The sequence below is a fragment of the Tarenaya hassleriana genome, unplaced genomic scaffold (assembly GCF_000463585.1).
Source record: "Tarenaya hassleriana unplaced genomic scaffold, ASM46358v1 Cleome17, whole genome shotgun sequence".
Taxonomy (NCBI): domain Eukaryota; kingdom Viridiplantae; phylum Streptophyta; class Magnoliopsida; order Brassicales; family Cleomaceae; genus Tarenaya; species Tarenaya hassleriana.
This window is the reverse complement of record NW_010965122.1, coordinates 1431075-1445468: the sequence shown is the minus strand read 5'-3', so window position 1 is coordinate 1445468 and position 14394 is coordinate 1431075. Positions and strand designations below refer to the sequence as shown.

At 35.3% G+C, this 14394-nt stretch overlaps 1 pseudogene; it reads right to left on the bottom strand.

Moving 5' to 3' along the window:
• Positions 1-11432: 11432 nt before the first annotated feature.
• On the bottom strand, positions 11433-13320 carry LOC104809950 (annotated as a pseudogene).
• Between the last annotated feature and the right edge of the window lie 1074 nt (positions 13321-14394).

The window sequence follows — 14394 nt, the reverse complement described above, 5'->3', positions numbered from 1 at the left end:
CATAAGAACAAGTTTTTACACTCAGCCTGGTCCAGAACAGATTGTCCGTTCCATAAGACTGGAACGGACGGTCCACTAATGCGGAACGTCCGTTCTACTTGCTGGAACGGACGATCTGCGTGCATTTCTGGACCGTCCGTTCCGGGCTTCAGATTTTCCGAAATTAAACCGAATTAGAGTTAAATCACTTTATAAGAAGGAGATTAAAAACCCTAATATAAGGGAGCCGACTTGAGAACACTTTGGGCAGACTTTTGGTGAGATCCAAGAGCTTGAGAGTGTGATCAAAGTCCGTTTTTCTCAAAGCACAAATCGAATAGAAGATTCCGATTGATACATGCCCCGTATCGATTGAGGTAAGCATTCTAACGTTTCTACGATTCAATAGTAGCATGGTTCTAGGGTTTCATTAAATTTTTGTTTTATATCCGCTGCGCAAACCCTAGAATCGATCTCTTAGGAATTAGATTCGCTCATGAGATCCCAGGAAACTTAACAGTGGTATCAGAGCCTGGTTGCTCTGTTTTGATTTCGTAGAACCCGATCACGCACGTTTTAGGATTTGAATTGTTTGAATCCATGTTTGCTTTGATATCTATGCATGTTTGATGATTGAATCTAGTGTAGATTGCATGTTTCATGTTGCATAGAGTGCAGGATTCGAATTTTGGATGTACAGAAGAATTCGGTTCAGTTTCGGGTCTGATCGGGCTGAGAACGCGGGGAAATGTGATCTGATCACGGAGAACTACCCTAGACCGTCCGTTCTGGTAAGCCGGAACGGACGGTCCAAGGGTGACGGACTAATTGGCACAGAACGGAAGGTTGGACCGTCCGTTCTGCCATGCAGAACGTTCGTTCTACTAGGCGGAACGTCCGTTCTGGCTTTTGCAGTCGAGACCGAACGTTCTGCCAGCCTGGAACGTCCGTTCTACCTCCAGAACGGACGGTCCGAAGTCCAGATTCCGAAAATTTTCGTTTTCAAGGTCCGATTACGCAATCGTTGCTTATTCTGATCAGCTGTAACTCAAATAGGTATGATTCATTCTTATGGATGGTTCATAGTGAATGAATACATGTAACTTAATCAAGATATGGTATATGCTTGATTGAGTGGGAGCTCCGCGATTGGGATTACATAATCGAATGGATGGTCTATTCGGATTATGAACAATCGTTGCACAGAAACCGGTTAGATCTAGAAGCTCTATAAGTAAAGCACTTGTCAAGGCCTCGATCATACGTGTCATGGGTCATGCCAAAGCTGGGTGTGCCGTATTATCTTGGTGAGGCAAGATGGAGAAATGCTGGTTCTCATAGCTTGAAAGTAGGTGCTTGATCTAGGTGCGGTTTCGAAAATCCCTTATTCATGTAATGCTAAGTGTGTACCTCCCATTACTAGAGCGTCTGTCAAGGCATCGATCGTCCGTAACACGGGTCATGCCAAAGCTGAGCGTGCCGGATTATCTTTGTGAGGCAGGGTAGAAAATCGTGGTTCCTACAACTTGAATATGGTTTATCTTGGGTTAAGTTGTCAAGTTTGACTTGAGACTTAATGGTACAGATGAGACGAGTATGCAATGATATTTGATATCATAGTCTCATAAAGGATCTAAGAGTCATATTAGATATGATTGACATTAGATGTCTACCTAAATAGCATAAGGATAGGTGTAACAATTTATTCTTGTGTGAAATACGGATCTTAATCCCATATAGAAAATTATTGTAGGGTTAGTTTTCTTTATGGGAATATAGCTTATCTTTACATCTGTGTTGTCATTGTATCAAACTCAATGGAACAATTATTGTCATACGTAAATTGACGAACCGAAACGAGATTTTTGATTATATTTGGTGTGACAAAAACATTTTGTAAAGATAGTGCTCGGGGGAAAGAGAAGATGGTGGTATGGTCTGTTTGGTGTGCAGGCAATAAAGACCCATCACTGACCGTGACAAAAGGAGTAATGCTCGAATTAAAAACAGTGTGGAGGTTACGTAGTTGGTTCGTGAGATGTGCCATTGCTCCTGAATCCATGTACCATGCATGTTCTGCCGGATTCTGAATGGTCATTGTGTTGACAGCATTGGCCAAGACAGTTGTTGGCTCAGAAGGTGGGGTTGGAGGTGTCGATGGTGTCAATTGAGATGGTGAGGTACGTGGTAGAGTCGGTGGTGCCTGAGAATTACGGGTGCATAAGCCGGGTATTACCAAGGTTACGACCAATATGGTGGCCATTGCGCAGAGTTCCAGGACGGACCATTATTGTAGTACTGTCGACCTCTGTGTGATCGACCCCGGTGACCACCATGACAGTCATCACGGTGTTGGAAACCGCATGGAGAAAAAGACTGTGATTGAGTGGTTCTTGAGGAGAAGAAGGGTGATTTGTATGAATCGGTTGACGACGTGTAGATTTTGGAAGACGTTGTTCCTCAGGAGTGAACATGGATCGAGCATCTTCAAATGATGGGAAGGGGAATTTGTGCTTGATGACATTGACAATGTTATCAAATTTTTCGCTAAGACCATTGATCATATGCATCACGAGGGCTTGATCCGATACTTCCCCATCAATGTTGGAGAGCATATCAGAGAGCTTCTTCAATGACTGATAGTAGTCATGCACCGTGAAATCACCAATGGAGAGGCTGTACAACTCATGTTCGAGTTGAATTGTCCGGGGGTCTTTGTTATCAGGGAATTGATTCTCGAGCCGCATCCATAGTTCATGTGATGTACTTTTTTTCTTCAGCACGGTAGTGAGAGAGATTGGAGATTGCGTCGTAGTTCTATAGTTTGACAAGGTCATCTATTCTTGTCCAATAAGTGTCTTCTGCGCCTGTTGGACGAGTGATGTCGTCAAGATGACCACTCATGCCAAAGCTAAGGCAGTGGGTTTCAAAGAGTTCTCTCCATGGATCGGAATTGAATTCTTCCATGTCTAGGGTAATTGGGATGTGAATTTTGGTGTTACTCACTCCGAAGGGTTTTCCGATTGAGTATTTTCAGTTGCCATGGTCACAATGGACAACATGAGAAGAAGATGAGGGATGAAAAGGATGAACAACAATGGAAACGACGCGGTATTAAGAAGAGAAAAGAAATGTTTGCTTTGATACCATGAAACTTAGCATAAAACTCTCTTAAGGTTTGTATTCTCATTGATTTCCAATATATACACCACAATAATGATATGACAAGAGATATATATAAGGTAACCTAATATTAGATTACATAAATTCATCTATTAAACCATAATGTCCTCTATAAAAAATAATAAAGATGTGGGCCTAGAAAATATAAGCTCGTTAAACTTCGGACTTTCAGGCCTCGAGCTAAATAGGTAGCATGCTAGTTGGGTCGAGCTAGTCGGGTCTCGGATGAGGTTTGATGTCCATTAATTTTTTGTTTTATTTTTTTCTAACCCTTTTTCCTACTAAACCAAAGCTTTTTCTCTCTATAATTACCCTAACTTTTTTTAACCATCTTACAACATATATATATTGGATTGGATAATCCTTTTTAAATTGTATTATTTTTTTTCGTGCTAAATCAAACCTAATACTTGCTATTTTGATTATGTTTTTTTGTTCTATATTTTTCTCCTTTATGGGAATTAGTTTTGTTTCATATTAATGGATTGGGTTTTGTTTTTCGATGCACATAAACACTCGTACCTACATTTATATATATATATACATCTTTGAACCAAATGACGAAACTTTATCTTGATTCCAATTAATACTTTTTAAACTGATAAAAACTTTTATTTTTTTAACCATATTACATCATATATATATATATCAATTTATATTTTTTATAGAGTAAAAATTTCCAAATATATATATTTTTAAACCTTTATTTGCATATAAATATATTGAGGTCTTGAATGGTTGGAGTTTTTGAAGTTTTAGAATCCAAAAACCCAAAAAAACATCATTAAAGTTTTCACAAAATTATTTTTCCTAAAAACTTAGAAAGCTATTTTAGTGGAAAAATCAATGAAAAATCAAAAACTACTTTTTTTAGTTTTTAAATATTATACAATCCAAAAGCCAAAAACCAAAAACTAAAAACCAAAATCCAAAAACTAAAACCCAAAACCCAAAATAAAAGTCATCCCCATTCAAAACCTGATTCTTTTGTATTTACATTATAAAATATCTTTTTATACTATGTTTGCTATTTTTTTAATGTTTCACATTATTGTTTTCATCGTAGAAAAAAAATTTATTTAAGGGAAAATGACATTTTCCTACACGAACTCTGTAAAATGTAACTTTTTCCTACACGGATTTTTAATTTGACAAAAAACTATACCAAATTATCCAATATGCCAAATTCATACACGAACTACCCAATTTAACTATAATTTCCTACACAATCCAGAACGGTGTTAAATATCCGTTAACCGATGACGTGGCACGCCACGTAGCGTCTGACATGGCACGCCACATAGAAAATTTTGCGATGTCAGCATGTCACGTCAGATTTTTTAAGAAAAAACAAAAAATCCGAAAAAAAATACAAAAAAAAAACAGATTTTTTAAAAAACAAAAAACAAAAAATCCGAAAAAAATTGCAAAAAAAATAAAAATAAAAATAAAAATAAAAAGCAAAAAAATACACACATATATATATATATTCATATCTATATACAAATACAAATATAAATATATATACTCCTATATATATATATATACTTGTATATTTTTTATTTTGTATATATATATACATAGGAGTATTTATGTTTATATTTGTATTTATATGTGGATATATATATATTATTTTGTATGTATATATGTACGTATGTATATATATACATATATACATACATATATGCGTATTTGTATTTATATATATGTATGTGTTTATATATAAATATACTTGTATATATGTATATGCATATATATTTGTATAAATGCATGTATATATGTGTATATTTTTTATTTGATATATAGATATATATATATATAGGAGTATTTATGTTTATATTTGTATTTGTATGTATGTATATATGTATATATGTATGTATATATATGCATATGTATATATATATACACATATATATGTATTTATATATGTGTATGTGTATATATAAATATATTTGTTTGTATGTATATGTATATATATTTGTATAAATGTTTATATATATATGTGTATATTTTTTATTTTGTATATATATATATTTTTTTATATAGGAGTATATATATGTATATTTTTATTTGTATATAAATATGAATATATATGTATATATGTATTTTTTTTGCTGTTTATTTATTTTATTTTAAATTTTTTTAAAATTTTTTCGATTTTTTTCATATTTTTCGGATTTTTTTTTAAAATCTGACGTGGTATGCTGATGTGGCAAAAAAAATCTATGTGGCGTGCCACGTCAGCCGTCACGTGGCATGTCATGTCAGCGGTTAACAGACACTTAACACCGTTTTCGGATTGTATAGAAAATTGCAATTAAATTGGTTAGTTCGTGTATCAATTTGGAACATTTGATAATTTTGTATAGTTTTTTGTCAAATTAAAAATTCGTATAGGAAAAAGCCACATTTTACAAAGTTTGTATAGCAAAATGTCATTTTCCCTTTATTTAATGAAAAACTTGAAGCTCGACCTGCCCCACCTCAAGTTTTATAGGGCCAAGCTCTGGGCCATCGATCTTAGACCTAAAAAATAAAAGGGCATACCGATTTGGCCTAAGAAATTTTAGACCCGAATTCAACTAGGTCGAACCTGACCTGCCCTGCCTATTTTACACCCCTACCCATAACCACATTTGGACCGCATTTTGGGCATCAGCATTGTAGACAAAAAAAAAACTTTATTTCATTTAGTTCGTGTGCTCATTATAATGTCTCCTTTTTTTCTCGTTTATTCTTCATTTTTTCCTTTTATTTTGATCAATTTTTTCATGGTTCTTGATCATGGTTCATCATTCTCTTGGACCGGATTATCGTCATTTGGATGTTCCCTCGCCAAATGCATTGATCCCCGGACAAAGTTCCCAAATCAGAGAATCTGATCCCAGATTGCAACTGTACGAAGTTCCCAAAATGAAGTACCCGCTTTTGGACCGAATTCCCGAACAGGAGAAACTCTGTCCGAAACGATGAAACTCCCGTCCGAAAGAATCAAAATATCATCTTCTGTGGACAAATTCAGAAAAAACCATCAATAAATTACTAAAAAAAATCCAAGGAAAGTTCATGATATTTGGTAAAAAGGTACTCGTTATTAAACCCTAAACGCTCATTTAATTCGTGTGGTCATTATAGGGATGCAAAACATACTCGCTCGGGCAATTCAACTCGGATCGATCTGATCTAGTCCACTTTGGACCCGACTCGGTTACGACCCATTTTTTTACGAGTCGGAAAAACTTTGGTGGCCTCACTTCACTAGGTGGCTCACGAATAAAATAAAAATAAAAATAATAAGGGTAAAACTCCTAAAAAACCTTCAACTTGCAAAAATATATACAAATAAACCTTCAACTTGAAAAACTATCATTCAATCCCCGAACTTGTAACTTGTCACTGAATAAAACATCGAACTTGCAAATTATTACTCTAATAAACCTTTGACCGGTTTGACCACAATTTCAGGCGATCAGAAATCCACGTATTAACGGATTGTTGATGTCATCTTATACACGTTATCAATTTTAATTTAAAAAATGGCATCAGCAATTCGTCAATACGTGGATTTCCGATCGTTTGAAATTGTGGTCAAACTGGTCAAAGGTTTATTAGAACACTAATTTGCAAGTTCGAGGTTTTATTCAGTGACAAGTTACAAGTTCGAGGATTGAATGACAGTTTTTCAAGTTGAAGATTTATTTGTATATATTTTTGCAAGTTGGAGGTTTTTTAGGGGTTTTACCCAAATAATAATAATAAATAAATGGGTTAATCCCACAAAAAACTCCAAACTTGTTAAAATGTTCCATATAAAACCTTGAACTTGTAATCTCCCACAAAAAACCCTGAATTTAGTAAAAACTTCTATAAAAATTATAAACTTACAATTTTCTTCCATATAAAACCTTTGATTTGTTTGACCAAAAATTTTGCTGACGTGGCACGATAGATTGCTGATGTGGCACTGACTGAGTTGACACGTCGGCGCCATGTCATCATTTTAAAAATTAAAATATAAATTTCTAATTTTTGGTCAAATATATATACATATATATTTGTATATATATTAGATTTGTACTTTAAAATTTTAAATATACAAATATATATATATACCTATATACAAACATACATATATATTTTTTTATCAAATATATATATATACAAATATAATATATATATATATATTAAGTTTGTATTTTAAATTTTAAATATACAGATATATATACATATACCTATATACATAGATACATATATATTTTTTATCAAATATAAAGGAAGACGCCATGTCAGCAATCTGTCATGCCACGTCAGCAAAATTTTTGGTCAAACAAGTCAAAGGTTTTATATGGAAGAAAATTGTAAGTTTATAATTTTTATGGAAGTTTTTACCAAATTGAGGGTTTTTCGTAGGAGATTACAAGTTTAAGGTTTTATATGGAACATTTTAATAAGTTTGGAGTTTTTTGTGGGATTAACCCTAAATAAATATATTTAAAAACAATCAAATAATAATAATTAAAAAAATTGGCTAGCGAGCTGGCTTAACTAGTTCGCCAAGTCTTTTTTTTTCGAGCTCATATTTTTCCAGCACAACTCGGTAAAAACCGAGTTGGTTCGCGAGTCAAACTCGTTTATACTATGAGTTTTTCAGAGGGAGAGTTGGAGATTAACGTTCTGAATTGTCAGATAAACATGATGGTTGATAGTGGAATTGAAAGACAAAGAGAATAGTTCATGAAAGAGACTGACTGAGCTAGTGCATCTATATAACATATTTACAAAACTAAGGGAAAGTAAGAAAGAGATCATAAAATGTTATTTTACCCATAATGATCATAAACTATTATTTTGCCTATACATCCCTAGTTCATTATAATTTCTCTTTTATTCGTTTTCGTTTATTCTTAATCTATTCGATTTCTTTTGGTAAATTTTTCCGTGCTTCTTGATCAGAGTTCGTCGTTCTCTTGGACGCATCCAGATCGGATTCTCGTCGGTCCAGATGTTGTCAGACCGCATTATCAGATGTTCCCTCACCGAATGTATTGATCCCCTAGACAAAGTTCCCAAACTAGAGATTCTGATCCCATATTGACGAAGTTCTCCAACCGGAGAATCCGCTTTTGGACCAAATTTTCATTCGCTCGGACGATGTTCCTCAACCGTACGTAGAAACTCTATCCAGGATTACAAAAATCCCGTCCGTGAGAACGAGATCCAATCCGGGAGGACGAGAATCCGGCCCGAAATAGTCCCGTCGGAGATCTCATGTTAATCTGATAAGTAAAGATAACGTTAGGAGGGTAAAATATCAAAAATAAAGTTAGGAGGATATATTGATAAAAAAAAAAATAGTATATAATGTTTATAAATATGCGAGTAATAAAACAGTTACCCTATATTATTATTAGGATAGCTAAATGTTCAAACTAGATTTTCTAATACCTATATGTATTATGTGACACATGATGTCAGACCCCTAACACCTGATATTTTGTTACTAATAACATGTTACAAATCGAAACATATGACATATGTTTTATTTTTTATATGTAATATTATTTATTTGTTTTCATAAATTCATTTTACTACTCACCCTAATTCCGATTACAATTCATGAATAACTCTGAAATTAAAATTTAATTGCTATTAATTGTCATTACAAATAAATACGTAATCAATTAAAAATATGTGAAAGAATTAGTATATACTGTTTAAAAAAATAAGATTTAAGAATATTTTTGATAATTTACTATAGAATATTTTGCAGCGAAAAAATAACACATTTTACCAATTTTGTCACAACTTTCTTCAAATTCCTCTATTTTTACAACTTGTGATGTTTTACGGGACCGAACAGAGACTGCCACGTGGCATTTTCTCGTTGCCCGAACCATTTGTCCGAGTTTCAAAACGCGCCTTTTGATATGGGCTTTTAAGCCCAAATCAGGCCCAAACTAGTCGATCCTAACGGTTAGATTTTTTAAAAAGCTAACGGTAACTTGGAACTTCATATGATTTCCACGTAGTAATAATATGATTGTGATATGTAGATTTTAATAAATGCAGATGCTAGTATTATTTCGTATCAAAGCGGATCTAGTTTAGTAATACTGAGATTATGTGTTATCTTTATTATTAAAATTACTCTCAATTATTTAAGCTAATTTATCTTATTATTAGTGTAACTCAATTATTTGAACTAAAACTTACCTTATTATCAGCGTAACCGATTGCAAGTGTGTTATATAAGTATATATCGGTATTAATCTTTGTTGAATTTTTCATGTTAAATTTTATTGTAGGTTTCGTAGTATTTTTAATTTGATATATATATATATATATATCAAGGACTCAAGTGTTAAATCTAATTAGCTAGAAAAAATTTGTCTTTTTATTTAATGCTTTTTCTTCAATTTAAAACAAAAAAAAATCTAAATTTGAGAGGTTAATTTTAAATAATTTATAAATAAAATGTTCAGCCTTTAAGAATATATAAAAAGTGGACGTGGGGATCGAAGCCACTTTTTTTTAAAAAAAACAAAATTCAAAGTCTGTCAAAATAAATTAAAGATAGTTTTAGGTTATTAAAGAGACATATTGCTTCGCTTTAGGGTTTAATTAATTACCCTTAAAAGAGCTAATTTTTACTACTAATGACTTTGCCTAATCAAATTACATGTTTGAATTATTTTCTTACTGTTTTAGGACACTGTGACTGGTTATGTTCCGGAGATCATATTAATTTGAGTTTTATTATGTGTTACACATTAATCAAAGATTCACCTATAATATATATTAACCATATTGGCCGCAGGTTTATTACAAAAAAAATGGACTGTTTATTTCTATATGCTATTAATTATGTTGGTATATTCCCAAGATGATCTTTAATGCAAAGTAGAAAATATATACCAATCAAAACAAAGAAAAATATATTTACAGAATATCTACTCGACCCTCCGTTGCATCCGGACTCTTCTTCTCCGGCGAATCTCCGGTGGTTGCCTCATCGTCAACAGCGATAACAACATGAACAGGATCGATTTCGCCCCCGCCCGTCAAGAATACCGTTGATCTTCCCAACGACATTGTCTCTCCTTATGACTCCAACAACACCAATAACCCGCTGCTCAACATCAACATCTCCGATGTTTCCAAACCCTGAACTATGTTATCTAGAATGTTCAGATTCGACCACTGCTTCAGGGCTATAACCTTGACAGTTTCCTTGATTCGTTGAACAGCCCGGCTGCCACCATCTGTGTCGACAATGCTGTGGTGCCTAATCCGCAGTTCGGTCCCTGGTTCCGACAAGATTGTCTGGGTTTCTCTGCCCTTCTTGACTCGGTCTCCCCCTCATGTCAGGCGTTGATCGCCTCTGCTGCATCCTCTGGCGATGCCTAGCAGACTCTTGCTACCACATATGGTCGCTCCATTCGTGGTCACATTAAGCAGATTAAGGATCAAATGCATCGAGTAACTAAAAGCACCAAATCCATTGATGAATATATGCACCTTTCCAAGGTGAAAGCTGATGAAGTCTTCCTTCTCGATACATAATTTGGGTATTTGAATATTCATCCATCGGTAAAATGTGATGTTGTCGATGACGCGGACCCGATCTTTGGGTTTGAGATCAGTTTTCGTCGGTTAGTACCCGTATTCACGAGTAGGGGTGAGCATTTCGGGATTCGAGTCAAAATTTTAGTGGTTCAGTTCAGTTTCGGTTTATTCGGTATTCTAAAAAATTGTACCAAATTAGTACCGTATATTACTCGGTTCGGTTCGTTTCGGTTCCGATACGTTTCGGTTTCGGTTTTTGTTAAAAAAAAATAGATTTTTTAAGACAATTTCGGTTTTTCGGGAATTTTATAAAATTCGGTTTGGTTCGAATTCGAGAAATTCGGTTCTATAAAAATCATACCGTTCGGAAATTTTGAAAGGTACGGTTCGAGAAAAATACCGAAATTTTTTGTTTGGTACAGTTCGGTTCGTTTCCACCCTTATTCACGAGTAATCCGAGTAAGAAGAAATGAGGAAGAGGCGACGACGAGGCCATGGGATGAGTGGCGAGCGAGGGGAGACCCACGGTTTCAGAATTAGTACTTGAGTTTTGCGGAATTTGGATTTTATTACAGGGTTTCGTCCCTCTTTTCTCTTTCTTTTTCCTCCCTGTGGGTATTCACGAGGCCGAACTGGCTAATTTGATCGAAAAACCCGAGAGGGCGAAGCCGATATACCTAAGGTGACCACCTTTGTGTAACATGAACGAGAAACTACTCGACAGTTTCAACATAGCGCCAAACAATACGACTGTTTCAATGGGATGATTCCCAACAAGAAAGAGTCTCAAACAACCACCATTAGAGATGATAGAAAGGAACCGAAACACATAAACGGTTTTTAGGTAACTGACTTACCTGCTAGGGTTTACTGTCTGTCATCTGAGAATCTATCTCTTGAGTCAATCCCGTCGAAGAGCGACTTCTCGTGAGATCTTCCACCGTGATTTTGGCCACATCACTTCTGTTTCCGATATCAGCAGCGTATCTACTCATACAATATGTTCCGGCCACAGTCACGGTTTTTGCATAAATGTTCGTGGTTACCAGACGGGTAATCACCGAAAATACAGCCCCGAGCTGCCCGCCTGCAGTGGAGACTGCCTGACCACTCAGCCCCAATGCTCCTTGTTCAATGACCATCAGCCCAGTCTTGCAATAAATTGCGAAATCCTCGCAGTTGTTCTTGAAAAGGTCATAGCCTCCGAACCCATTTTCGAGGAGGTATTGGGCTCGGTGGACGACCATGTCATCTGGGTCCGAGGCGGCAAGGGTGCAAGTTCCACCACGGAACTTTGCAAGGAAGAGGGCAGACCTGACCGAGTATTCGAAACGATACAAGATCCCGCCAGCTAGAAAGCAGTCGAGGCATGATGAGATGACGCCATGGCCATCGGGGGGTGGTGGGCTGCATGCCGGACAAAGTGCTTGGTATCGAACAGGTACCGAGCTTACGAGCAGGTTATTTAGCAGAGTCCCCAAGCCAACTTCTTGGCCATTTCGGGTGAAATGAATGACTGTGTTGTCTCCAACGTAAATTCCTGAATGATTGAGCAAGAGAATCCAACCCGGTTACTATTTTGACCTATCAACCATGTATAAGTTCCTCATCTCTGAGATTTCTAAGCTCAAGTAGAATTACGGAATCAAAAATCAATATCAACAATTAACCGGTTACCAAATTCGAGTAAAGTGAACCTCCAATAAATAATCCAGGATCAGAGTATCAGACCAGAAAACACATTCTGTTTGGACAAAATTCAATTAGATGCTACCAAACATTCTAGCCAAAGAACACACAAGAACCCTAACTACATGATTATCTGACCTATGCCCGTATGTTCCGAATCATACTCACCCAAATTCAAGCCAGGAAAATCATGTAGGAGGGAATAGTTATCACAAAGAAAGATCAATGCACTAGAACTCACGCAAATCAGCGTCACCAAAGGAACAATCTTGTTATTGCCGTAAGCTAAGAGAGCAGACTATCGGTTTTTGTTTCATCCGAAACCGAAACTTGTAATAACAACACACTAGTAAACCCACCAAGCTGATGACTCAGTCTCGCTACTTGCAAGTGAGATGGACTGACAACATTTCACAAAGTCCCGTTTCACTGATGATTTCTCACAATGCAGACGAGATCTCGTCAATAAAGTTCTACCCTAATCCGTCAGCCGAAATTCCCAGAAACCCTTCATTTCCCGCGATCCGATCAAAAACCTAGATCGATCACCAGCACCCGAATTTGGGAGCTATCACGCAATTTTCAGTGAAAACAGCAAAAGGGTCTAAGAAAGATTGAACATTGGAAAGGGGAAAGGAACAGAAGAATGAATCGGAGAAGAGAGAAGACCGTGATGGGCGTGCTCTCCACGAGTAGATATGATCCCCGGGTTTCAGACTCGCCTTATCGATCCTTCAAAAAACCAAAAAAAAAACATTACAGAAGAATTACAAAACACGAAATCCAAAACCCATAAGATTACAGAAAGCGAAGGTGGGAAAACCTGTTGGAGAACAGACCCATCTCTCTCTCCCTCTCTCTCGCTGTCTTCGTCTTCAGATGTTTCTCCGGAGACAGAATACTGCAGCAGACAAAGTTGCGTTTTTATTTATGACAACTTGTGATCTCAAGGAAAAGGGAAACGATACAGAAAAGAGGCTGCCACGTGGCATTTCCTCGTTGTCTGAACCATTTGGTCCGAGTTTCAAAACGGGCCCTATATGGGCTTTAAAGACCAAATCAGGCCCAAACTAGTTGATCCAAACGGTTATATTTTTTAAAAAAGCTAACGGTAACTTGGCACTTCATCTTCGTCATTTTCATGTAGTAATAATATGATTGTAATATGTAGATTGATATATGTAAATGTTAGTATTATTTAGTATCAGTGCGGATATAGATTAGTAACACTGAGATTATGTGTTCTCTGTATTATTAAAATTAATCTCGATTATTTAAACTAATTTACCGTATTATTAGTGCAACCCAATTATTTGAACTAGTTCACCTTACTATTACGTGTAACCGATTACTAGATAAGTATATATCAGTATTAAATATTTGGTGAAATTTCGTATGTTAAATTTTATTGTAGGTTGCGTCATATAATACTTGTATCCCAAATAAATTTGAGATTAAGACGTTATAGTTGTAGTACTTTTAATTTAATATATATGTCTAGTGTACGATTTAATTTGGTAGAAACTTTTTTTTTATAATTTTTCTTAAATTTTGAGAGATTATTTTATAAATAAAAATTGTTCAACCTTAAGAGTGTATGAAATGTAGACGTGGCTGTGGGATCGAAGCAAATTTTTTTTAATCAAAATCGTTAAAACAAAATAAAGATAGTTTTAGGTTATTAAAGTGATACATTACTTTTGCTCTAGGGTTTAATTAATTGCCGTAAAAAGAGCTCATTTTTACTACCAATGACTTGCCTAGTCACATGCTTGAGTTATTTTCTTCATGTTTTAGGATACTGTGACTGGGTTATGTTCGGGCCAATGTTAGTATGGTTTTTATGTGATATACATAAAATTAAAACATTTTTTTATTAATTTTATATAAGTTTATTTAAATAACTAAATCTAATTTTAGTGAGACTTGGGATTGTAATCCAGTGCTGTGAATCAGGATTCACCTATATATATATAT